Source organism: Schistocerca americana, chromosome 3, assembly GCF_021461395.2.
Source record: "Schistocerca americana isolate TAMUIC-IGC-003095 chromosome 3, iqSchAmer2.1, whole genome shotgun sequence".
In the NCBI taxonomy this organism is placed as follows: Eukaryota; Metazoa; Arthropoda; class Insecta; order Orthoptera; family Acrididae; genus Schistocerca; species Schistocerca americana.
The window spans coordinates 916,373,675-916,400,422 of record NC_060121.1 but is presented as its reverse complement, the minus strand read 5'-3'; the positions used below and the strand labels follow the sequence as shown (position 1 = coordinate 916,400,422).

Below are 26,748 nucleotides of genomic sequence, written 5' to 3'. Positions count from 1 at the left end.
TCACATTTGAGGAAGTGGAGAAAATGGTCAATAGATTGCAGTGCAATAAAGCAGCTGGGGTGGATGAAATTAAGTCGGAACTCATCAAATACAGTGGAATATCAGGTCTTAAATGGCTACACAGGATAATTGAAATGGCCTGGGAGTCGGGACAGGTTCCATCAGACTGGACAAAAGCTTTGTCACATGCATGTAAATTTCTTTTGTGATCCTGACTAGCATTTGGAAATCGGCAAAAGCTTCACAGTTTAACTGAACATCATGACTGACAAATGGAACTTGTTTCGATGATGATGATGATGATGATGATGACAAAATGACAACATCTTCAATGGCGAACCACCGCCTTGAGCAACTCTTGTTATGCGTGCTTGTTGGAACAGCTTCATCAATACAGATACCTGATCTTCCACCATCTATGACTGTTTGTGATGCCTGCAAGAAATCCCATCCAGAAATAACATTATGACTACATTCTGATAAAACAACAACTTCGGAGGACTGTGTTCTGCCACTGATAGTTATTCTTGCAGTACAGATTCCTGTTGGCTGGACACATTTCCCACCTGTGACTTTCGGCACAATAGCTTTCATATTACAGAATGTAGCCTATTTTAGCTGATAATGAAAATCATCCAGCACCACAGAAAAGAAAGCATCTGTGTTGACTAACAGTAGAACAGGATGGCCATAGATGATGATAACGGTATTTCCTGACATCTGGGTGACTCGATCATGGAGGATCGCATCTGTGGTGGCATCACCTCCATAATTGGTCACCTCAATTAGTTTTCCTGAACTTGGCAGTTGGACAAGTGACTAATACCTCTGTATCATGATGCAAACTGCTAAGGCAAGCTGGGGAGTGATCTCGTCCAGGGTGTGGTAATGGACTTTGTCCCAGAGATCAACTACATAGTGTCGTCGTACCTACACTGGTCAGGTGATGGGTGGTTGTTTGATAGTTGCAGCATAAGTATGAATTGGCTGAGTCCATTCTTCCTGGTTCTTTCAGCAGGTCGCAGAGATTGGTGCTATACACCAATACACCTCGTTTGACATTCTCTAATACATCCAGATGTTTGCATGTCTACATTCATAGCTGCTGTTCCTTGTATGTTTGGTTTGACAGTTCTGGCTGCCATACTAAGAAGGTAAAAGAGAGTTGAGTTCTTAGTGGTCTTCCACAACTACCATATGAACCACATTCAGCAGTCAGTCATACTTCTTTCGCCTGACTCTTTTCTGTTGCTTTTCCTCTGTAATTATGACATCCTTTACCAGAAGAGCTCGGTACAAGTCTTTTGCGACTTCTTTAATCAAGTGTGACATTTTGTTGGCTTCTGTTATATTTGCATTCATGATCTGGCATAAGTCCTAAACAACCTGTGTGTGCAACTGGGTCGTTTCCACATGACAAAGGCCCTGTTCTTCAGTTGTTGTTCTGCTAATGGACTTGCTGCTGAGTGTTGCCAAATGTTTTGTTCCGTTAGGCCTGGAATTTATCCCAGCTATTGACCACCCCCTCATTCTTCTCAAAATACTGCTGGGCTGTGCCATCCATGCAAAAGCACACACTTGCCAAACACATCATCCCACCTGTTGTATTCAGTGATTTGATTGAATCCCTTCAGTCACTTTGTGTGGCCCTGACCAATGCCTCTGGAAAACACTGATAAATGTCTGATGAGCAGACGACTTACTACTGTTTTAGCACCCATCTGTCTCATGGACATCCAAATCTTATGAATGGTGTACTGCTCGTATTTTGGTTCTTGGCTGTATAAACGATGGCTTTTATTTAGCCTAACTGGAGCCATGGTGAGGTAAATGTTTTGAAATACCTGACGTCCCCACCAAACAAAATCATGGTCATGAATGAAATACACCGAAAGTATGTATTAAGAACACCAACTAGCCAGAACAGAACTTGCCTAGATGGTGGGAGCAGCTACTTACACACACACACACACACACACACACACACACACACACACACACACACACACTGAATATTCTAGAATGCTGGTATTTATACAAACATGGAAAATTCCAAAATTCCAGAACATACAAATATTACACAAATAAGATATCTCAAGAACCTTCCACAAAAGACAAATACTAAATATAATATAACTGCTGGTGGTCAGCTTTAAACTGGCAACCTGCAGAACACCAGCCAGCGACTAAGCACCATGTCACACTGCACCACAGCTCGTGGTAATATACTCGTATACTGACACGAGTGGGGAGTTGAATATTACCATAAATTCAGTAGTTGTTTCAAATTCCTCATTCAAGGATCTGGTTATGTTCATCATTTTTCTCACTTCATTGCACAATACTTCTCCCTTATTGCTAATATTAACTCTCAGTAAAAAAATGATTGTGTGGCATTGTTGGCCAGGAGGGCCCATCTAAGGAAATTCAGCCACTGGGTGGTGGTGATGTTTTGGGATCTTGTGGACACCCAACAGCGAGGTTATCAATGCTCGGCCACTGGGTTCTAAGTCTTCTTTCATGTGACGCCACACTGGGCAACTTGTGTGTTTGCGATGATGGGGACAACACAACACCCAGTCCACGGGTGGAGAAAATTTCCAGTGTGGCCGGGAATCTAACCTGGACCCACTGCATTGTCAGCAAGCGCATAACCACTCAGCTAAGTGGGCGGACTGTCAGTCAGTCTCAGGTAGTGACTCACTGAAACCAAGAATGCTATGCATCTCAGATTTTAAGGGTATTGGTCAAGCTCTACAGTCTTTGTACAACTTTCAGTGTATACATTTATAAGGAATATTATGGTTTACCATCTCACACACACCGAGGTCTTTAGAGATGGAGCACAAGCTCTGATTGTGTCAGGGATGGGGAAGGAAATCGGCCGTGCCCTTTCGTGGGGATCATTCCAGCATTTGCCAGGAGGGGTTTACGGAAATCACAGAAAACCCAAATCTGGATCGCCCAATGTGGATTTGAACTGTTGTCCCCCCGAATGTGAGTCCAGTGTGCTAACCACTGTGCTACCTTGCTCGGTTGTATGCATTTGTACCATCTTCGTGATCTGCGTGGTTAAACTAAGGTTTTCATACACTACGTCACAATGTTACAGCACCACACCCAAATGTGGTTGCAGAACTATGCTCAGAATTTATGGAAATAGAGAACAGATAACGTGAAAAACAGCCTCCAATGAGAAAACATGAAGTTCATTAAACTTTTACCCAACCATACACGACCTCTTTCCTCCTGAGCATCTGCAGTCCCAGTACACATTGAAATTCCCATGTCACAGTACCCTTTCATGTCACTTGAGAAGCCAAAACAAAATAGTGCACCCCATGACAGAGGAACATCCAATTGGAAGGGGAGTGAGGCAAAGCTGCTGTCTCTCCTCAATACTGTTTTGTTTAACATATATTTGGAGCATATCATTCAGAAATATCTGAAACAAAAAACAGGAGTGAGGGTTGGTGGTAGGAGGATACAATGTATTTGACTTGCAGATGATATGGTGTCATTGACAGAGAGTGAAAGAACTATGACTGGACTGTTAAAAAAAAATTAAATAAGACCAGAGAGGAAATCAGAATGAAAAAGAATAAGACAAAATGTATGGTGATACGTGCAAGAAAAGTAAAATTAGGACAGGAAGATGAAGAACAAGTTAGTGCTTTCAAATACCTGGGAAGCTTTATTCCAGATGACGTGTGATGTAGTAAGGATGTGAAAACACTCACAGAAATTGCCAAGGTGCCATTTAATAAGAAGAGGAGGCTTTCCTATGGGTGCATGGACAGGGGCCTGAGGGAGGAACTGGCAAAGTGCTTCATGTGGACCAAGCTTTATACATAGCTGAAATATTGACACTGAGGAAAGAGGAAGAAAGAAGGATAGAAGCATCTGAGATGTGGATTCGGAGCAGGATGGAAGGGATAAAATGGATAGACAAAGTGAGAAATAAGATGCTGGAGAAGACTGGTGGAAGACCAAGAAATTTTAAAGCTAATCAGGAAGAAGAAACTCAATTGGCTTGGACACTGAATGAGAAGAGATTGTTTACTGATGGATGCTATGGAAGAAGTTCAGATGGTGGATAGTATGTGGATAGGAAACAATCATGAGAAAATGAAGAAGATAGCAAATAACAGGACTGCATGGAGAGCTACATGTGAAGACCTGCTCTAGGGCAGAACACTGATAATGATAACTTCCACCTTATCAATGGCCTGCGCCTTTTTGTTCTGGCTCATTTGACGTGATGTGGTAGTGGCTTGGGGACTTCAATGCGCATCACCAATGTGACAAGTACCTGCGGAAAAACAAAGAAATAATTAGGTAATACACCCATAAGTGCACAGTGTAGCTTATCAGTTCCAAACCATTCCTCTTCGATTCATAGCATATGAGCTTGTTTCTCACATGCAATATGTGCCATTTTCGTTTGTATACATTCTCAGTTTGATACACAGTACAAGAAAACTGCAACAGATGGCACCATAAGGCTGCTACAATTGATGTTTTGTACAGTTGGGTTGCTGCTGAACTGCGCGTTTTCTTTGAGAAAACCTCAGTCCAGAAATTTCGTGTGTTTGTATGCTGATAACTGGGTTTAAAAATTTTTTGGGGCATTACTAAGGAATGTGGAACTATTTAAATCATAATATGTTTAGGCCTATACTGTAACATTTAAAGTGTAGAAAATCATGAAATACTGTTTCTAGCTAATCAGCTACAACATGCATTTACCGTATTTCAGAATGCAACCCAACCATGACACAAAGAGATGGGGAGAAAGATATATTGGAGTGGCTGGACACCCCTTTATGCAGTTAAGATAGTCTGCACCCATCATCTGATGACTCTTCACAAGACCCAACTTACTTTACACAAGAATGTGAAGATTCTGGCAACAGCAGTAATAATGAAAGATGAAGTACGGGAATGATGTAGACTTCACAAAGCTTACAATCTACTCCTGGGGCAGTGCTACCTACTTCTTCTGAAAATAGAGCACTGATAATATCACCATATAGTGAAAGAAATAATAAGGAATCTGCAAATACTAACAATGAATCCAATTTCAACATACGAGTGTGCCAAAGAAATGCAGAAATGTTGTTTGGAAAGAGAACCATTTAGTTATTTCTGAAAGCCAGTCAAAATTTGACGGAACCACAGTGTTACCAGCTGAAATAATGAACTTAGATACTCCTTATCAGTTTTTTTACCCACGTTCTCGGCAGAATTTTTTGAAATAATTGTTGAGGAATCACACAGTACAGTGTTCAGAAATATTCCAATAATCCACTAGCTATATCCTGTGATGACGTGAGAAATTTTATTGGTATCTGTATTGTAATGTCTGTTGTACATGTGCCCAACACAAGAGATTTTCAGAATACTGTCATTGGTAGGTAGCTTTAGGTCATCAGAGAAAAAAAACTTCATTTCAATGACAACGTTAACATGATTCCTAAGGGGAGAAAATAGCCATGATAGACTTTCCAAGTTGAGGGTATAACTGACCTGCTGAGATCTCGATTCCAAACAGTTCCTATTGAAGAATGCGTGTCTGTTGATGAGCAAATGTGTTCCACAAAAGTGAGGAGTTACCTCAAACAATATATGCCAAATAAGCCACATACATATGGGTACAAGCTGTTCATTAATAGTGGAATCTCAGGGTCCGCATATGATTTTGAAATTTTCACTGGTGACGAAAACTGCACTGAGAAAAGATTGCCTGTGGAGGAGGATTCAGGAGCCAGTGAAAATACTGTTATTCACCTTAGCCAAGTACTGCAAAGAAATGTAAGCCATAAACTTCATTGTGACAATTACTACACATTGGTACTGGGAGATGAAGAAGCTTGCACAGGATAGAGTAGCATGGAGAGCTGCATCAAACCAGTCTCAGGACTGAAGACAACAACAACAACAACAACAACTACTACTACTACTACTACTACTACGCATCATTACCACTTTTAGTTTACTTATATAAACAGGGCATTTATTGTTTAGGAACTGTGAGAAGAAAACAAGTGACAGATTTCAAGCTCCCAAAAGAAGATGATTTGAAAAAACTGGAAAGAAGTACGTGTATTGGATGTGTGGTAACTGGTGATGGAGTTGAAGTCTCCAATGTTGCTTGGAAATACATTAAAAATGTTATGCTTCTCTCTACTCTTGATGGAAAGGAACCTGTGGAAGAAGTTAGCAGGTACAATAGGAAAACAGAAACAAGAATAACAGTGCCGTGCCCTCAATTGTTAAAGTTTTACAACAAACCTAAGGGAGGTGTAGATTTATTGAACAGTATTATGGGCAGACATACAATCCTTATGAGATTTCTTAAGTGTTATCTTAGAATATTCTATCATCTGTTAGATATGGGCATAGTAAATGCATGGATTTTATACAAAAGAGTAGCAGTGTGTAAAGGAAATCAGAAGACCATAAAGTTAAGCAAATTCCATAGGGAAGTTGCTGAATTTTTATGCCATGCTGGGACCACAACACCAAAATATGGGAGACCAAGCAATGAATTGGAACAACAGGTCCAAGCAAAGAAGAGTAGAGGACCAGCTGCTCATATGCCACCAAACGATTTAAGACTGGACCAAGTGTGTCATTTCCTATCTCACTGTAAAATAAGGCAGAGACGTAAATTTCCTGGATGTAATGGATTTACATGGGTTTATTGTGAAAAGTTTGTAATGCCATTATGCTTTCACAAAAATAAAAATTGCTTTAAGGAATATCATATGCAATAGGACTGTTGCACATCCTACATTATGTTGAAAATTTTTAAATTAATTCTGTGCTACATTTAAGTGAATTTTTGTGTTGCTTTCGTAACCTACTGAAGGTTATGTAATTTTTTTTAAATTTTATATTATTATCATTATTATTATTCCTTGCTTAATGTCAGTGAATAAGTCTCTGTGAGAGTGTATGGGCAATGTTCACTTTTGCAATTGACCAGAATTCCCAAGCACTAGTTGATGAAAAGTTGTCACTTCACTGTGGTATGTCAGTTAACCGCTAAATGCATGTTGTAGCCGTTCAGCTACAAACTATTAATTTGTATCTAAGAGCATCAGATTTTGAAATAAATATTTTTAACTATTTTTCTGGCTTTTATCATTCCTAACACAACAGTGGAAATTTTTTTAATGAAAATAAATAACAATTCATACATTTAAGGGTTAAGAAATCTAGACCTCACCTCTTAGTCCCTCAAACAGCACATTCAAAATTTTTTATGAAAAAAGTGCCTAATGAAATACTGTATTACACACATGTACAACCTATGGAATACTTTAAGGATGTTAACTTTTATGGATATATTACCATATTACAGACGAATGGAAAAACTAGTAGAAGCCGACCTCGGGGAAGATCAGTTTGGATTCCGTAGAAATCTTGGAACATGTGAGGCAATACTGACCCTACGACTTATCTTAGAAGCTAGATTAAGGAAAGGCAAACCTACGTTTCTAGCATTTGTAGACTTAGAGAAAGCTTTTGACAATGTTGACTGGAATACTCTCTTTCAAATTCTGAAGGTGGCAGGGGTAAAATACAGGGAGCAAAAGGCTATTTGCAATTTGTACAGAAACCAGATGGCAGTTATAAGAGTCGAGGGGCATGAAAGGGAAGCAGTGGTTGGGAAAGGAGTGAGACAGGGTTGTAGCCTATCCCCGATGTTGTTCAATCTATATATTGTGCAAGCAGTGAAGGAAACAAAAGACAAATTTGGAGTAGGTATTAAAATCCATGGAGAAGAAATAAAAACTTTGAGGGTCGCCAATGACATTGTGATTCTGTCAGAGACAGCAAAGGACTTGGAAGAGCAGTTGAATGGAATGGATAGTGTCTTGAAAGGAGGGTATAAAATGAACATCAACAAAAGCAAAATGAAGATAATAAAATGCAGTCGAATTAAGTCGGGTGACGCTGAAGGAATTAGATTAGGAAATGAGACACTTAAAGTAGTAAAGGAGTTTTGCTATTTGGGGAGCAAAATAACTGATGATGGTCGAAGTAGAGAGGATATAAAATGTAGACTGCCAATGGCAAGGAAAGCGTTTCTGAAGAAGAGAAATTTGTTAACATCGAGTACAGATTTAAGTGTCAGGAAGTCGTTTCTGAAAGTATTTGTTTGGAGTGTAGCCATGTATGGAAGTGAAACATGGACAATAAATAGTTTGGACAAGAAGAGAATAGAAGCTTTCGAAATGTGATGCTACAGAAGAATGCTGAAGATTAGATGGATAGATCACATAACTAATGAGGAGGTATTGAATAGGATTGGGGAGAAGAGGAGTTTGTGGCACAACGTGACTAGAAGAAGGGATCGATTGGTAGGACACATTCTGAGGCATCAAGGGATCGCCAATTTAGTATTGGAGGGCAGCATGGAGGGTAAAAATCATAGAGGGAGACCAAGAGATGGCTACACTAAACAGATTCAGAAGGATGTAGGTTGCAGTAGGTACTGGGAGATAAAGAAGCTTGCATAGGATAGATTAGCATGGAGAGCTGCATCAAACCAGTCTCGGGACTGAAGACCGCCGCCACAACAACAACAACAACCATATTGGCTCAAATATAAGCTGCAGTCTAACTGAAGCCACACCTTTAATTTTTTGGAGGGGGAAGAAAAATATGAACTCAATGGAGAATATTTTATGTTGCACTACCCATTTACAAAAATTGTTCACAATACGGTCACACTTTTTTTGATGTTGTTATGTAAATAAATCACACAGTCTTCGTTAATGTCACCATTAACTTCATCACTGGTATTTGTTATCCCACTGCCAGTATTTACATCACGCTCCTCCCATGGCACTTCGATTTCTTTATCATCCAGGGCACTGGACGTGCAACACTTCTTTAACCTTTTGGTAATAAAATCTGGTGACACTGTTGGCCATGAAGAGAAAATCCTTTCACACATATGGCAGAAGGAGTGATGCATGGCGCCCTTCTAAAAGCCAATCTGTATATCTTTTTGGGTTCCTCTTCAGTTACACAAAAGCTGTGTCAAGTCATGTCACGTAAATTAACATACTGTGAAGACAATAACAGTCACTACATAAATGAAACATCAATAACTGAAGGCATGAAGGAAGGAAAAGATTTTACGTTCCATTGATATCAAGGTCAAGGTCGAGACAGCACACTGTCGAGATGGCACACAAGCTTGGCCATGCCCTTTAAAAGGATCCATTACAGCATTTCCTTGGAGCAATTTAAGAAAGTCACGGAAACCTAGATCTGGATGGCTAAATGCAGACACGAACTCTATTCCTCCGAAGTACAAGTCCCGTATGCTAACCACTGTGACACCCTGCTTGCTATCAAAAACTATGGCAGTTACAGTGTTATTTCACATACACCAATTGATTCCCAAACTCTCGCTACATTGTTATTCCAATCCGAACCAAGAAATGAACTCTACAATTTGAAGTTTCTACTACGTAAAAGTATACCAGTAGTAGTGTCACACATTTCATGGCCGAATTTTGGGGAAAAGGGCAACTTATATTCGAGCCAATTCAGCATATTTATCTTTGATTGTTTATGTAATGCTGGTAATGTTTTCTGACATAACACACTGCTAACTGTGTAGTTACATGATCTCAGAAATGCTTTTAAATTTTTACAGTATTCAGTATTACAAATATGTACAGTAGTAACTGGCTGGCTATAGTGTACAACTTACTGCAATATCTTGCAAATAAGCATTTGAAATTGGCCAAGTAGTTTATTTAGAGTGAGCTTTTAAAAAATATTGTCATGAAGGGGAAACTGAAACAACAATTTCACATGGAAGTTCTTGTTGGATTTTTTTTTAAGACTTTTGTAAAAGCCTCACAGCTCAAACTGTTTCATTCCACATTTGATAATCAATCACCTTCAGAAAATGATGTTTACAATTCGTTTGCAGAATTTTGTCATGCTCATACTTCTGCCATCGATAGATTTTGTGAAGACCAAACCAGCAATCAGTTGTTATTCCAATGACGCAGTTGTTATTCCAGTGATGCAATGTGCTACATGAATGAAAAGGTTCAGCATTTGTTTTACCATGCGGCAGAGGCACCTTTGTGCTGCAGTACATTCGATCTTGCATGAACATTTAGCTGTGAATAAAGATCTGTTTCCAAATGGTTCTGTAAAATTTGACAGAAACTCAAAGTCATGTTTGTATCACTTCATATACAGAAAACCTCAAAAATGAGGAAGTCCAAATTCCATATACAACACTGCAATAAGTGAAACTTATACATGCACTGACACAATAAAAATTGCAACACCAAGAGGTGTGCTTCTACATCTGAAAGATAATGTCCATTCAAACTCTGCGCCAGTCGCATATGAGTGGCACTTAGTAATGCCACTATGAGGATGGTTGGTTGGTTGGTTTGTTTAAGGGGGGTGGTAGGCAAGGGGCCAAACTGCTTGGTCACCAGTCCCTTGTTCCTATAAAACAAGTCCACTAGGGAAAGAATAAAACAAACAAGACTTATCATACAAAACCTGGAGAAAAGAAAAACCACAAGAATTACAAAAGGGCAAAAAACACTACAATGGACAAAATAAGACAAAAAAACTAGGTAGCAGGGATTAAAACAGTAGAGCAGATGACCGTGGCTAGCTGATCACAAAAATAAAAAAGGATAAGCCAGTCACTCTGCAACATACAAAAACCTCCAGCCTAAAAGCACTAGGGTAGAGAACAAAGATGGACAAAGGATATGCACTAAAATTTAGATGGAACAATAAACCCTCCCCCTCATGTATAAAATGTAAAACCATATCAGCCGATGAGGTATTGTCAGCTGAAACTGATGATGACTGAAAATTCTGTCACAGGGCAGCTAAAGCTGGACAGTGCAACAGAATGTGGGTCACTGTCAACCGGCTGCCGTTCTGACACTGGGATGGGTCATCACAGGGGAGGAGATAGCCTGGGTTAGCTAAGTGTGGCCAATGCAAGGCCGGCAGAAGACCACAGAGCCCTGCGAAAGGCCTGCATGGAGGACTTCCACACATTCGTCGTCTCCTTTATAGTACACAGTTTATTAGGCGTAACTAGATTATGCCATTCTGTACCCAAAAAACCTAGTGGCATAATACCAAGCGCAGGTTGGTTTCAGAAATGCCGATCTCCAGAAGTAGTTTCCAAGTAGCCTGTTTGGCCATCCTGTTAGAAAGTTCATTTCCTGAGGTTCTGATGTGTCCTGGGAGTCCAAACAAACATCACTGAATGGCCAAACCATTCCAGGGCATAGACGGGCTCCTGGATGGTTGCTACCAAAGGATGGCAAGGGTAGCACTGGTCAATAGCTTGTATGCCACTCAAGAAGTCACTACAGACACGGAAAGACTGACCGAAGTAGGAACAGATACACTCAAGAGCACGGACATGGCCACCAGCTCTGCGGTGAAAACACTAGCCAACTTGCAAGGAGCAATACATCCTGTGTGAGCAAAAGCAATGCCAATGTTATCATCAGCGATTAAGTCAGACATCCACATTACTTCAGATGCATGGAATGTTTCAAGAATCTAGATAAAGTGACAACTGAGATCCTCAGGAGGAACCGAGTCATTAGGGTCATGCAAAAGGTCAAGCTGAAGCTGTGGCCACGGATGTGTATGTGAATGGACCCAGAGGAGAGATGGTAAAGGAAAGGACTAGTTCAGACAGAAGGGATCAGATGCAAACAGTGATCATAATCCCTGACCTGGGCCGCTGATGTGGGACAGGAACCGTTGTGGTTGGGAAAAGAAGACAGTAATTTGAATGCTCAGGAGAGCTACAAATGTGTGCAGCATAATTGGTGAGCAGTTGTCAGCACCTGATCTGCAACAGAGGGACCCCAGCCTCCACCAGTAGGCTGATTATTGGACTCATCCTAAAAGCTCCCGTTGCTAGTCGAACCCCACAGTGGTGCACTGGGTCCAGCAACCACAATACTAAGGGCGCCGACGGGCCATAGACCAGACTAACATAGTCAAAGGCAGGACTGAACAAGGGCTTTGTAGAAATGCAGCAGTGTAGAGCAATCTGCACCCCAATTGGTGTTGCTCAGGCAGCAGAGGGCATTAAGGTGCTGCCAGCACTTCCATTTAAGCTGATGAAGACAAGGAAACCAAGTCAATCAGGCATCAAAAACCAGTCCTAAGAATCAATATGTCTCCACTACAGTGAGTGGATCATCATCAAGGTAAAGTTCTGGTCTAGGATGAACGATACAACACTGACAGTAGTACATGACGCACAACTTTGCAGCTGAAAACTGGAAGCCGTGGGTTAGAGCCCATGACTGTGCCTTTTGGATGGCTTCTTGCAGGTGCCGCTCAGTAACACCACTACTGGAGGAACAATAGAAAATGCAAAGTCATCTGCATACACAGAAGGTAAGATGAACAGCCCCACAGCTGCTGCTAGAATGTTAAAGGCCACTAAAAATAAACAGACATTCAATACTGAGCCTACGGGATCCCATGCTCCTGGATATGGAGGGAACTACGAGACCCACTACCTTGGACACAAGAAGTAAGGAGCAATAGGAATTTTGGACAAAAATTGGGAGTCAGTCCCAGAGAACCTACTCATGTAATGTGGTAAGGATGTGGTGTTGCCAGGTCATGTCGAAGGCTTTTCTTAAATCAAAAAAGACAGCTGCCAGGTGTTGGCATCTGGGAAAGGCTGTTTGAATGGCAAACTCTAGGGACACTAAGTGGTCAGTGGTGGAGCAACCCTGGCAGAAACCACCTTGGGATGGAGCCAGTAGGCCCCGCAACTCCAGGAGCCAACACACGCTGCCTCACCGTAAGTTCTAGCAGCCTACAGAGAACATAGGTTACACTGAAGGGGCGATAGCTATCCACTTCAAGCAGTTTTCTACCAGGTTTGAGCACTGGAACAATGTTGCTCTCCTGCCATTGTGATGGGAATATGCCATCGTTCCAGATGGGGCTGAAGGTGACAAGGAGATGACAAGGAGATATTGCAGTGGTCCAACGAGAGACGTTTAATCACATAAGTGTGGATACGATCTGGTCCAGGAGCTGTGTCGAGGGAATGTGCAAGGGCACGAAGGAGCTCCCACTCAGTAAATGGAGAATTGTATGGTTCACTGTGGCTTGTAGTGAACGAGAGAGAAGTTTCCTTTCCATTGGTCATTTGAGGGTACAAAATACGGAGGGAGGGGTGGGGTAATTCTCCAATGCAGAGGTCTGAGCATAGTTCTCAGCAAAGTGTTTCACAACTGCATTTGCACTGGTTGACAAAGCTCCACTGATGGATATGTCACATACACCTGTTGGGGTCTGGTTGTAGTGCTTCGAGAATTTCAGCATAAATTCTAGAAACACTTGGCTCTTCACCATCTTGAACACCCGATATTTTAATGACAAGGGTGAGAGAGCCTTTTTACTGTGCCACACACGTCTGTATGAGCAGGAAGGACAGCTCTCACGAGGAGCCAGGAGCTGTGTCAGATGAGTGGCCTCGACAATTACTTACAAGCAGCACCTTAGAAGTTACATCAAAAAGTCAAAGAGAATATGGATAATGTTCCATGGTGCGTGGTGGCGTGAGGATTGTTACAGAGACAGATGAAGCACGTGTTATATAGACTTTTACTTTATGTCTTGGGTCTGCATGAGGCAGAATGTATGTAACTTTATGAATGTATAGTAGATTCGACTTTTATCTTGGACCAGTTGGCTTGCTGGAGTTTGTACATAACAACTGTTTCTTTGGGACAAGAGTCAAAAATATATGGTTGTTTATCTGACAAGAGCCAACAAGTAAATAATTTATTTCAAGAATATAGAGCTGGTTAATAATATTCCCCTCAACCTGATACAGTCTTCAGAGAAGAATTAAACGGCGAGAGCGACATAGCTGATAACCCAAAGAAGAGGATAGACTGCACGCACAATTTGTAAACGTCAACTGGAAGAGATGTGCGAGTCGTGCAACCCAACACCGCACTGTCTCTTGTTGTCCAAGAAACCATTAGATGGTATCCAAAGACACGTCTGATCTTTGCCCAGCCTTGGGAAGGCTACGTATGTGACCCAATGATTGAGACATGCCTCTCCCAACACTCCTGTTTCCATCTTTTTATGAGCTGGCAAACAAAGGCATGGAGACATTTAAAAGCTATTAGGTGTTCCAGTGATGGGTGTCCCTTGTTGCTGTAGAGTCCACCTACATTCTTTAATGGCCTCGATTTCCGGCAACCACCAAAGCACGGTCTTTCGCTGGGGGCACGCTGAGGAATGAGGGATCACATTTTCCACAGTAGAAACGATCAATGAGGTTTCTCTATGTACCATTACATCAATGTTAACATGTGGGAGAGATTCAAGATTGATGGCAGAGGAGAAAGCTTCCCAGCCTGCCTCGTTTAAAGCCTATTTTGGGTAGGCCATCAGTATTTAAGAGGCAGAGGTCGAGTTGAGACAGTAAATTCCCAACATCTCTAGCTTGGTCATTACTGATGCCACCACACAAGGGGTTATGGGTGTTAAAATCTCCCAAATGTAGGAAAGGTTTCGGGAGTTCACTTCATTTAAGCCCTACAACCAGCTTCCTGCGGGCTCGTCAGCCACTGGCAAATATCCTCTTTCACATGGTAGGAACCTTGGAAGGGAATGACCCAAGGGACCCCTTCCTAGTAACAGGAGCCAAAGAAGACTGATGCTTCACTGGCTGAGAAGTGGGGTCTGATGTCCCTGTTGGTTGAGGAGGCCATTGCTCCCGAAGTAGGCGTTGCGGGAGCAGCAGGGGCAGGAGAGCATACAACCATCAAGGGGGCAGGTGTAGTCTTGCAGCCGAGGGCCAACCATGAATGGCAGAACTGATGGGGCTATAACCGTTGTTGTAGCTGCAGCATAAGACGATGTCACATGCACAGGGTTTAGCTTTTCACATTTCCTCTTAGCCTCTGTGTAGGTCAGTCGGTCCAGATTATCGTATTCCATTATTTTCCTTTCTTTCTGGATAGGAGGCCCATCAACGGCCTGCAACCTACCTGTCTGCGTACTACACACACAACCGACACCTGGAGTTATCGCCTGGGAAGCGATTTCACAAGGCACCAGAATTCATCTTTAGCAACTGATTACCTGATACGATAAAAATCACCGAATTGATGCCTTGTTGCTAATATTCACTTCATTTATTTATTGCCTAATTACGACTGTTTGTTTCTGTAAGTAAAATGAAAAATGTGTGAGCATTAATTGATGTGTTAGCAGGCCTTCGTGGTCAGACTGACTGTGTGTGTGTGTGTGTGTGTGTGTGTGTGTGTGTGTGTGTGTGTGTTCAATTCTGATGCAGGCCTGTTTGGCTGAAAGATTCTGTTAACAGTCTTTCTTCATTGTTCCTATCTATGATTCAGTACCTCCACTATATTGTGAGTAGAAACTATCCTTTTCGTAATGTTATCATTATTCCATCCTGGATTTTCCATTGTCTGAGAAACTGCTGAATCCTTCCTAAATCACATTTTTGGTGGACCAACAACAGCATGGGAAAAAATGTTTCCAGAATCAGTTGAATGTATGCAGAAGTGTACAGATTTTAAAGGTAAATACTTCATGTGGAAAAAAAAAATTGCATCTAAATATGTTTTCCTTTCATTGTTTATGTAGAAACTTATAAAAAGGCAATTTCCTCAACCTGAAAGTTGGTTTGAATGCCACAATGCTTCACTAGTCATGATCTTATTGGAGGTGGTACGCCTTTGCCATTCTCGGACCTATGAAATAACTTCTCTAGATAGTTACAGGGGGACCTACAGTTTGATGTCAACTCTAAACAACAGAGCAAGTCTGCATTTACAACACAAAGCAACTTTGTATTTTCAACATACACTTATCTTTGCCAGAGGTCAAGGATGTCTATGTCATCCAAAGTTATGTGACTTTTGCAGAAAACTTACTTTAAATGAGAAAGGAAAGGATACGTAAGCAAAAATAGATATTTATCAAAGTGGTACTGAATTATTAATTGTTTTGTGATGTCAAATTTTTACTTTGTCCTAATAAATGTTGCTGGTGTTTGCATGAGAAAGAGAAATAATGTGATGTCCCAGACAACTAGTGGAGGAACGCCAGACTTTTCAGGGGCACTGGCCTGCCGCAAGACACTTTTGCAAGACACCTTTCCTGCCCCACAGAGCAAGCCACTATAAAATAATAGAAAAGAATAATATATTCATGTTTATCACTTACCAATATGTTGACTAGTCTTATCTCGCACTCTCTCCCTTCTGCAACAAAACAATAATATCAGAATGAACACTGAGTATGTATGTGTGTCAACATATAATAAAAAACTCTTCAACACCTTGCGTTCCACATATAGGATGACATGAATATCCATTAGGGTCAATATATTTTTTTAAATATTTGTAATATAATGGATCTTATCTGTTAGTTGGTAATTTATATTTCACATTATTCTTGCGAGAATTCTTGTCAAATAGTTGTGTTCAAGTTTCAGTGACTACTGGTCTCACGGATCCACTACCTTTACCTTCCAGCACCTTTATTCCTTGTGAGGCCATAGTGTCAGCATACTATTAATTACTTATTGGCACATATGTCTTCAGCTATGGATGGACAACAGTGTATGGTCTTCCGTATCAAGTCAACAGAGGCCTGCAAGTGCTGAGTTTTGCTCATGACATAATGCATTCCTGACTGATGATTAAACACTTCATAACACTTCCAGAATCTCTCTCTCTCTCTCTCTCTCTCTCTCTCTCTCTCTCTCTCTCTCTCTTATAGATAGTGGAATATTTTCTGCTGTACGAGTGTAAAACTAACAAAATCACTGAAAACAATGCCAGTTAGATGTTTAACTTTTTTTAAAAAAATTAAGTAATGGATTCTAATCTTGAATTCATTATAAATATGTACTGCATTCGGTATGCTCATGGTAGTCAGTATTTATGTACCATTTCATCCCCTGATCTGCTAACTCAGCAAACAGTTTGTATTTGTTATAAGGTCATTTCATGTCCAATCAGACAATTTTAGAAATGGTCTCCACGTGGCCATCTCCAGTTTTGTTAAAAACTTTTACCGTAGTTGCAAGGCACTTTTGACAACAGAGCCATCAGGCTGGATGTCACTAAGCAGATGTGTATATCATCGGGAATAAATCATCATGTTTGTTTGACAACATTTTATAAGTTAACTGTTGCAGTGAGAAATCTGCAAACTGGTATTTCTACTCAATTTTTGAGTTTAAGTTCAAATATGACATGAACAATGTCAATGAGATAGCAAATTATCCACAATTACTGCTTAAAAAATAAAAAACTTAACACACTCAGACTTACCCCAGTTTCAATCACTAATCTCCAGCTTGCCTAAAACATTTCTGTGTCATTATATTTTTTCCCCAAGGAAGTCGATATAGGGCCACATGATAAACATTAACCTTCAAGCTTGTTTAGTTATTTAGATAGTTGGACGTAAACTGTTATGTACAAGTTAATTGTCATATTTCACCAAAGTTTGGGGTCATATATATCAAAACAGAGGCCAACCAATTTTTTTCTAACAAATTTCATTAGATTGAGCAGATTCTTATCTTTTAGGAACTTGTTTTTGCTTGTTGGTATCTTTCGTTTAAGGGATATTATTTAGTTTCAAATGTAAGCAACTTTGTCACAGTAAACTGGTATCTGACGTAAATGGATCTAAGATAATCAATTTGCTACGAAGGCCATATAAACTGAATATTATTCCAAAGCAGTTGAACATGGATCTGTGGCAGGCATAATTCCACATCTTGGAACTGGATGGAAAGTTCCATGTAGGCATTCACAGTAATTAAGCTTGCTAATTAATTTGACTAAATAGCATAAATTATCAGTATAAGTTTTAAGTCGAACGCGTGCAAAGATAAATGCAATGGTTATTCTTTATTTGTGAAGTCAAATGCCATGAATAGGCAAGTGTATAAACACTTCACAAATAAAGAATAACCATTGCTTTTATCTTTGCACGCGTTCGACTTAAAACTTATACTGATAATTTATGCTATTTAGTCAAATTAATTAGCAAGCTTAATTACTGTGAATGCCTACATGGAACTTTCCATCCAGTTCCAAGATGTGGAATTATGCCTGACACAGATCCATGTTCAACTGGTTGCTGCAACTCTTTTTTGAAGAAGAGTCAAAATAAAAAAAAGCCTTCAACCAATCAATGACCCCAATGTCAAGAAGCTTGAAGATTTGACAGAGATTTGTGTGAAGCATAGCCAGAAGCTTGGTACAGCATGCAGAACAGAAGCAAATGCTAAATTCAAATCATAATCACCACCACCACCACCACCACCACCACAATTACATTGTGGTGAAGGTATGAAAGTAGCTGAAGCAGGCATGGTTACGCAAAGCAGAAGATCGCTGAAGCACAGGCTCTCGTCAGTAACAAAACCGACAACACCAGTGGTTTTGAGTTTGATGAAGTGATGCAACCAAGTAAAAGCCATGTGAAGATTGCCAAAAAGTTTAAAAAAGAAAGGGGAATACTTGCACTGTCTGAAATAGAGCAAAGAAACACATTTTGGACCAAATAGTCAAAAGTTCTACAATTTTATGAAGATGGTGAGTATAGCAGGATGTATTGTGGGCTCAAAGATTAAGTTTCTACTAGAATTGAAGGACAGAAGTTCAAGAAGCACCAAAAAGAGCTATTTAAATTCTGTGAATTAAGTCCAAAACAGTATGTTTGTCAGTTGTTCTGGAACACATTCAGTTTCTGTATATACAATATATAAGAATTTCAGCTAATGATAGACAGAATTACACTCAGAGAAGATCCCAAATGCCTCCTCAAAACAACTGTCTGTGGCTTAGAATCAAAAATACTGCATGCTTCATCAATGTGAAAAATAGGTACCCAACCCATAGAAATATAGTCGGTGGAGACTTCAATCTACCTTCGATATGCTGGAAAAATGATATGTTTAAAGCTAGCAGCAGGCATAAAATGTCATCCGATATTGTACTGAACACTTTCTCAGAAAATTATTTTGAACAATTAGTTCATGAGCCCACTCAAAGTGTAAATGGTTGTGAAAGCATACTTGACCTTTTAGCAACAAGTAATCCTGGACAAATAGAGAGTATCATGACAAATACAGGGATTAGTGCTGCTAGGCTGAATAACATAACACCCACAACCATCAAATAGAAATGCAAAGTACATCTATTTTAAAAAGCTAGTAAAAATGCTCTTATCACCATTTTAAGAAGTAGTCTTCACTCCTTCTGATCTGATCATGTGGAATGATTTCAAAGAGATAGTATCGACCGCAATTTAGAGATATATACCACATAAATTAATAAGTGATGGTACTGATACCCCATGGTACACAAAATGGGTCAGATCGCTGTTGCAGAAGCATCGAAAAAAGCACGCCAAATTTGAAAGAATGCAAAATTCCCAAGATTGGCAAAGCTTTGCAGAAGTTCGAAATTTAGCAAATACTTGAATGCAAGACACTTTCAATAACTTCCACAATGAAACTCTACCTCGGAATCTGGCAGAAAACCCAAAAAGATCTGGTCATACATAAAGCACACGAGTGACAAGAGACAATCTTTGCTGTGCGATAACAACAGCGAAGTCACTGATGACAGTACCACTAAAGCAGAGTTATTAAACACAGTTTTCCAAAACTCCTTCACCAAAAAAGATGAAGTAAATATTCATGAATTCCAATCAAGAACAATTGCCAAGATGAGAAACATAGAAGTGGATATCCTCAGTGTAGCAAAACAGCTTAAATCACTTAATGAAGGCAAGGCCTTCGGTCCAGATTGTATACTAGTCAGGTTCCTTTCGGAGTATGCTGATACAATAGCCCCATATTTAGTAATTATATACAACTGCTCTCTCACAAAGTTCCATGTAGTAGCAGACAGTTAAAAGACGATTAGGTAAATATCATGAGAATGCAAGAACCAGGCATTTAATACACGACTTGATATCAGAGAAAGAAGTACACCACAGTTCTAACATAAAGAAGGAAAAACACTAATTTTTTCCTTGTTATAGTGGACCATATACAATACTAAGTATTACCACATCCAAAACATGATGAACCACAGACCTTGCCACTGGTGGGGAGGCTTGCGTGCCTCAACGATACAGATAGCCATACCACAGGTGCAACCATAATGGAGAGATATCTGTCGAGAGGTCAGACAAACATGTAGTTCCTGAAGACAGGCAGTAGCCTTTTCAGTAGTTGCAGGAGCAAGAGTCTGAATGATTGACTGACCTGGCCTTGTAACATACAACAAACGGCTGAAAGCAAGGGGAAACTACAGCTGTAATTTTTCCTGAGGGCATGCAGCTTTACTGTATGGTTAAATGATGATGGCGTCCTCTTGGGTAAAATATGCCAGAGGTAAAATATTCCCCCATTCAGATCTCCAGGCAGGGACTACTCAGGTTGGTTGGTTGGTTGGTTGGTTGGTGGGATTGGAGGGACCAGACTACTAGGGCCATCGGTCCCTTTTTCCACGAACTTTAAACACCCACAAAGAATAAGAACAAACAATGGAGATGACAAGAGACGACACACGACAAGAAAGACACAGACAGAGACCAGAAAAAAGGAATTAAAATAACACCGAGTGTGGCAGTGATTGGCTGACCATAGAAACAAAAAAGGAAAAGACAACCACCAAGAAACGCACTAAAAACCCCAGTCTAAAATCGTAGGTCAAAGGCCAGATTCAACACAAAAAAAGGATAAACACTTAGATCAAGTGATAAAAACCCCCTGCACGAATAAAACTCAAAACTAAATCTGCCATAGCAACGTCATCTGATAAAAGTGCAGGAAGCGTATCAGGCAGCGTAAACATCTGCCTGAGCAGAGTTAAAAGCGGGCAGTCCAACAAGATGTGGACCACCGTCAAAGCTGACCCGCAGAGACATAAAGGTGGGTCCTTGCGGCGCAATAAATAGCTGTGTGTTATCCAGGTGTGGCCAATGTGCAGCCAGCAGAGGACAACAGAGTCCCTGCAAGCGACCCGCAAGGAGTGCCACGCAGCGGTAACCTCCTTGATGGTTCGAAGTTTGTTGGGTGACGGAAGGGTGTGCCATTCTTCACCCCAGGTGCGAAGTACCTTCTTCCGCAAAACTGACCTGAGGTCACTCTCCGAAAGGCCAATCTCCAAGGCTGGTGCACCGACAGCCTGTTTGGTCAGCATATCAACACACTCATTTCCCGGGCCACAACGGGCAGTAGTATGGAGGGACTCCAAGATAGCCATCACCAGACGAGAGCGAGGGAAACACTGGTCGATAGCTCATAAACCGCTCAGGGAGTCACTACAGATAACGAAGGACTTACCTGAGCAGGAGCAGATATACTCTAGGACGTGAGAGAGGGCGACTAACTTGGCAGCGAAAACACTGCAGCCAGCCGGCAGTGAGTGCTGTTCATAATGATCCCCTAGAGTAAGAGCATAACCGACACGACCAGCAACATCGAACTGTCAGTACAGACAACGTCGTCAGAGCCTTGAAATGCGCCAAGGATTGAAAGAAAGTGGCGGCGCAGGGCCTCAGGAGGGACTGAGTCCTTCGGGGCCTGTGCCAAATTAAGCCAAAGGCATGGGCGGGGCACATACCACGGAAGTATACGCAGAGGGGCCCAGAAAAGAGGTGGAAGAGGGAAAGTGGAAGAGGGAAAACCTCAAGCCCAGAGAGAAGACTCTGGTGCGAACCGCGATTGTACACCTTGACCAGGGCTGTCGTTCCAGAAGATGGACGACCGACTGAGGGAACAGGAGATGATAATTGGGATGCCCAGGCAAGCTACAAACGTGTGTAGCATAAGCGGCCAGTAATCATTGGCGCCAGAACCGCAATGGAGAGACACCTGCCTCCACAAGTATGCTGCTGACAGGGCTTGTCCAGAAAGCTCCAGTGGCGAGTCGGATCCCGCTGTGAAGGATGGCGTCAAGCAACTGCAATGTGGAAGGTGATGCCGAACAATAAGCCAAGCCCCCATAATGTAAATGGGACTGAATTAACGCCTGGTACAGCCATAGAAGGGTAGACCGATCGGCACCCCAGGTGGTGTGACTCAAGCAACCAAGAGCGTTAAGACGCCGGCAGCTCGTCTGTTTAAGCTGCCGAATATGAGGGAGCCAAGTCAACCGGGTATCAAACACCAATCCCAAAAACCGATGCATCTCCACCACAGCACGAGGTTCGCCATCAAGATAAAGCGGTGGCTCAGGGTGAACAGTGTGTCACTGGCAGAAATGCATAACGCAGGTCTTGGCAGCCAAAAACTGGAAGCCATGCGCTACAGTCCAAGACTGTGCCTTGCGGATAGCGCCCTGCAGCTGCCGTTCAGCAGCTGCAATGACAGTGGAGCTAAAGTATAGGCAGAAGTCGTCAGCATACAAGGAAGCTGAGACAGATGTTCCCACGGCCACAGTGAGCCCATTAATTGCAATTAAAAAGAGGCAGACACTTAAGACAGATCCTTGCGGTAATCCCATTCTCCTGAACTCGGGAGGAACTGTGGGAGGCTGCACCTCGCACGCGGAAGGAGCGAAGCGACAGAAAATTTTGTATGAAAATCGGGAGCGGACCCTGAAGACTCCAACCATGAAGCGTACAAAGGATGTGATGTCGCCGTGTTGTATCGTATGCCTTCTGCATGTCAAAAAAGACGGCAACCAGATGCTGATGGCAGGCAAAGGCTGTACGGATGGCAGACTCCAGGCGCACCAGATTATCGGTGGCAGAGCGGCCCTTATGGAACCCACCCTGAGATGGAGCCAGAAGGCCCTGAGACTCAAGTAGCCAACTCAACCTCTGGCTCACCATGCCTTCGACCAACTTGCAAAGAATGTTGGTGAGGCTAATGGGGCGGTAACTGTGTAATTCCAGTGGGTTCTTGACAGGTTTCAACATGGGGATTACGATGCTTTCCTGCCACTGCAACAGGAACTCACCCTCAACCCACATACAGTTGAAAAGGTTTAGGAGGCGTCGCTGGCAGTCCACCGAGAGGTGTTTGAGCATCTGACAGTGGATGCGATCTGGCCCGGGAGCCACATCAGGGCAAGCTGCTAGAGCACTTTGGAATTCCCACTTACTGAATGGAGCATTGTACGATTCAGGGTGGCGCATGTGAAATGAAAGCCTCCAACGTTCCAACAGCTCTTTCAGGGAGCGGAAGGCCAGTAAGTGAACTGCAGAAGCAGAACTCTGAACAAAACGCTCCGCTAAGCGGTTTGCAATGTGTCAGAGTCAGTACAGACTGCTCCATTCAGTGGAAGCGCAGGTACACTGACAGGGGTCCGATAGCCATAGAGTCGCCTAATCTTGGCCCAAACTTGTGATGGAGAGGTACGGAGGCCAATGGTGGAGACATACTTTTCCCAGCATTCCTGCTTGTGTTGGCGAATGAGGCAGCGGGCTTGCGCATGGAGCCGTTTAAAGGCAATGAGGTGTGCCAATGAGGGATGCCACTTGTGACGCTAGAGTCCTGCCTGCGATCTTTAATCGCCTCAGCGATCTCGTGCGACCACCAAGGCACAGTCCTCAGCCGAAGCGACCCAGAACAACAGGGAATGGCAGATTCTGCAGCAGTAACAATGCCGGTGGTGACCGAGTGAACCACTGCACCAATGGAGTCATTGGAAAGAAGCTCAATAGTGGCAATGAAGGTGAACAAGTTCCAGTCAGCCTTATTCATAGACCATCTGCAGGGTTGCCCAGAAGAGTGACACTGTGGCAGTGACAGAAAGATTGGAAAGTGGTCACTACCGCACAAGTTGTCACGCACACTCCAATGGAAAGATGGTAATAGGCTAGGGCTGCAGATCGAAAGGTCGATAGCTGAGTAAGTGCCATGCACCACACTGAAATGTGAAGGCACCAGTGTATAAAAGAGAAAGGTCAAGCTGTGCCAATACTTGCTAAATGATGCTGCCTTGGCCTGTTGCCACTGATCCACCCCACAGAGGGTTATGGGTATTGACGTCGCCCAGTAAGAGAAAAAGTGGCGGCAACTGGGCTATCAGTGCAGCCAGGGCATGCTGCGGGACATCACCAACCAGTGGAAGATAGAGACTGCAGACAGTAACAGCCTGAGGCATCCACACCTGAACAGCAACAGCCTCTAAAAGTGTTTGTACAGGGACAGACACACTGTAAAGAGAGTGAAGGACGTAGATGCAGGCAGCACCAGATACCCTCTTCATAAGCTGCCCGGTTCTTATAACCACCCCGATAGCCATGGAGGGCGGGGGTTCACATCACCAGAAACCAAGTTTCCTGAAGAGCAATGCAGAGGAAAGGGTGAAGGCTGCGAAGTTGTCAGAGCTCAGCAAGATGGTGGAAAAAACCAACCAACAGGGTACATGGCAGCCCCACCACAACGGACTGGCTACCGTGCTGGATATTAGGTGGCAAGCGGTCCATGGCTGTCATCAGCGCAGAAAGCAACACTGCAGAGTGCATGGTGAAAATTGCACCCAGGAATGTGCCCTCACCCAAGAGATGGCGAGCGAGCGGGACTGCAATGCAACGACGAATAAGCTGGCTAAAGGTCTCAATGCACGATGGACACAATGCACCAAGTAAGGCGCCCTTCCCCAATTGGCTCGCTGTTCAGAATAATTTTGAAATAAGGTGGTCAGACCCAAGAGGGGAATACCACATAAGGGCCGAAACATTTGAGACTCCTTTTAGTTGCCTCTTACGACATGCAGGAATACTGCAGGCCGATTCTTACCCCCGAACCCGCAGGGGGTGACTTCTCAGGAAGACGTCTTTATCAGGAGAAACAAAACTGGTATTCTACAGATCAGAGTGTGGAATGACAGATCCCTTAATTGGGCAGGTAGGTTAGAAATTTAAAAAGGGTAGTGGATATGTTAAAGTTAGATACAGTGGAAACTAGGGAAGTTCTGTGGAAGGACGAACAAGACTTCTGGTCACATGAATACAGGGTTATAAATACAAAATCAAACAGAGGTAATGCAGGAGATGGTTTAATAATGAATAAAGAAATAGGAGCACGAATAAGCTACTGTTGTTGTTGTTGTTGTTGTTGTTGTTGTTGTCTTCAGTCCTGAGACTGGTTTGATGCAGCTCTCCATGCTACTCTATCCTGTGCAAGCTTCTTCACCTCCCAGTACCTAGTGCAGCCTACATCCTTCTGAATCTGCTTAGTGTATTCATCTCTTGGTCTCCCTCTATGATTTTTACCCTCCACGCTGCCCTCCAGTCCTACATTGGCAATCCCTTGATGCCTCAGAACATGTCCTACCAACTGGTCCCTTCTTCTTGTCAAGTTGTGCCACAAGCTCCTCTTTTCCCCAATTCTATTCAATACCTTCTCATTAGTTATGTGATCTACCCATCTAATCTTCAGCATTCTTCTGTAGCACCACATTTCGAAAGCTTCTATTCCCTTCTTGTCCAAACTAGTTATCGTCCATGTTTCACTTCCATACATGGCTACATTCAATACAAATACTTTCAGAAACGACTTCCTGACACTTACATCTATACTCGATGTTAACAAATTTCTCTTCTTCAGAAACGCTTTCCTTGCCATTGGCAGTCTACATTTTATATCCTCTCTACTTCGACCATCATTAGTTATTTTGCTCCCCAAATAACAAAACTCCTTTTACTACTTCAAGTGTCTCATTTCCTAATCTAATACCCTCAACATCACCCGACTTAATTCGACTACATTCCATTATCCTCGTTTTGCTTTTGTTGATGTTCATCTTATACCCTCCTTTCAAGACACTGTCCATTCCGTTCAACTGCTCTTCCAAGTCGTTTGCTGTCTCTGACAGAATTACAATGTCATCGGTGAACCTCAAAGTTTTTATTTCTTCTCCATGGACTTTAATACCTACTCCGAACTTTTCTTTTGTTTCCTTTACTGCTTCCTCAATATACAGATTGAATAAAATCGGGGATAGGCTACAACCCTGTCTCACTCCCTTCCCAACCACTGCTTCCCTTTCGTACCCCTCGACTCTTATAACTGCCATCTGCTTTCTGTACAAATTGCAAATTTGAAAGAGAGTATTCCAGTCAACATTGTCAAAAGCTTTCTCTAAGTCTACAAATGCTAGAAACGTAGATTTGCCTTTCCTTAATCTTTCTTCTAAGACAAGTCGTAAGGTCAGTATTGCCTCACGTGTTCCGACATTTCTATGTAATCCAAACTGATCTTCCCCAAGGTCGGCTTCTATCAGTTTTTCCATTCGTCTGTAAATAATTCGCGTTAGTATTTTGCAGCTGTGACTTATTAAACTGATAGTTCGGTAATTTTCACAACTGTCAACACCTGCTTTCTTTGGGATTGTAATTATTATATTCTTCTTGAAGTCTGAGGGAATTTCGCCTGTCTCATATATCTTGCTCACCAGATGGTAGAGTTTTGTCCTGACTGGCTCTCCCAAGGCCGTCAGTAGTTCTAATGGAATGTTGTCTACTCCCGGGGCCTTGTTTCAACTTAGGTCTTTGAGTGCTCTGTCAAACTCTTCACGCAGTATCATATCTTCCATTTCATCTTCGTCTACATCCTCTTCCATTTCCATAATATTGTCCTCAAGAACATGGCCCCTGTATAGACCCTCTATATACTCCTTCCACCTTTCTGCTTTCCCTTCG

At 42.2% G+C, this 26,748-nt stretch overlaps 1 long non-coding RNA gene across 1 annotated transcript in view; it reads right to left on the bottom strand.

Moving 5' to 3' along the window:
- The window catches only part of LOC124606145, a 204,251-nt gene that overhangs the window by 119,859 nt on the left and 57,644 nt on the right, over positions 1-26,748 (bottom strand). The window contains exon 2 of the long non-coding RNA XR_006978696.1: positions 16,279-16,316. This is a non-coding gene — a long non-coding RNA (uncharacterized LOC124606145). The remainder of the gene's footprint in view (positions 1-16,278; positions 16,317-26,748) is intronic.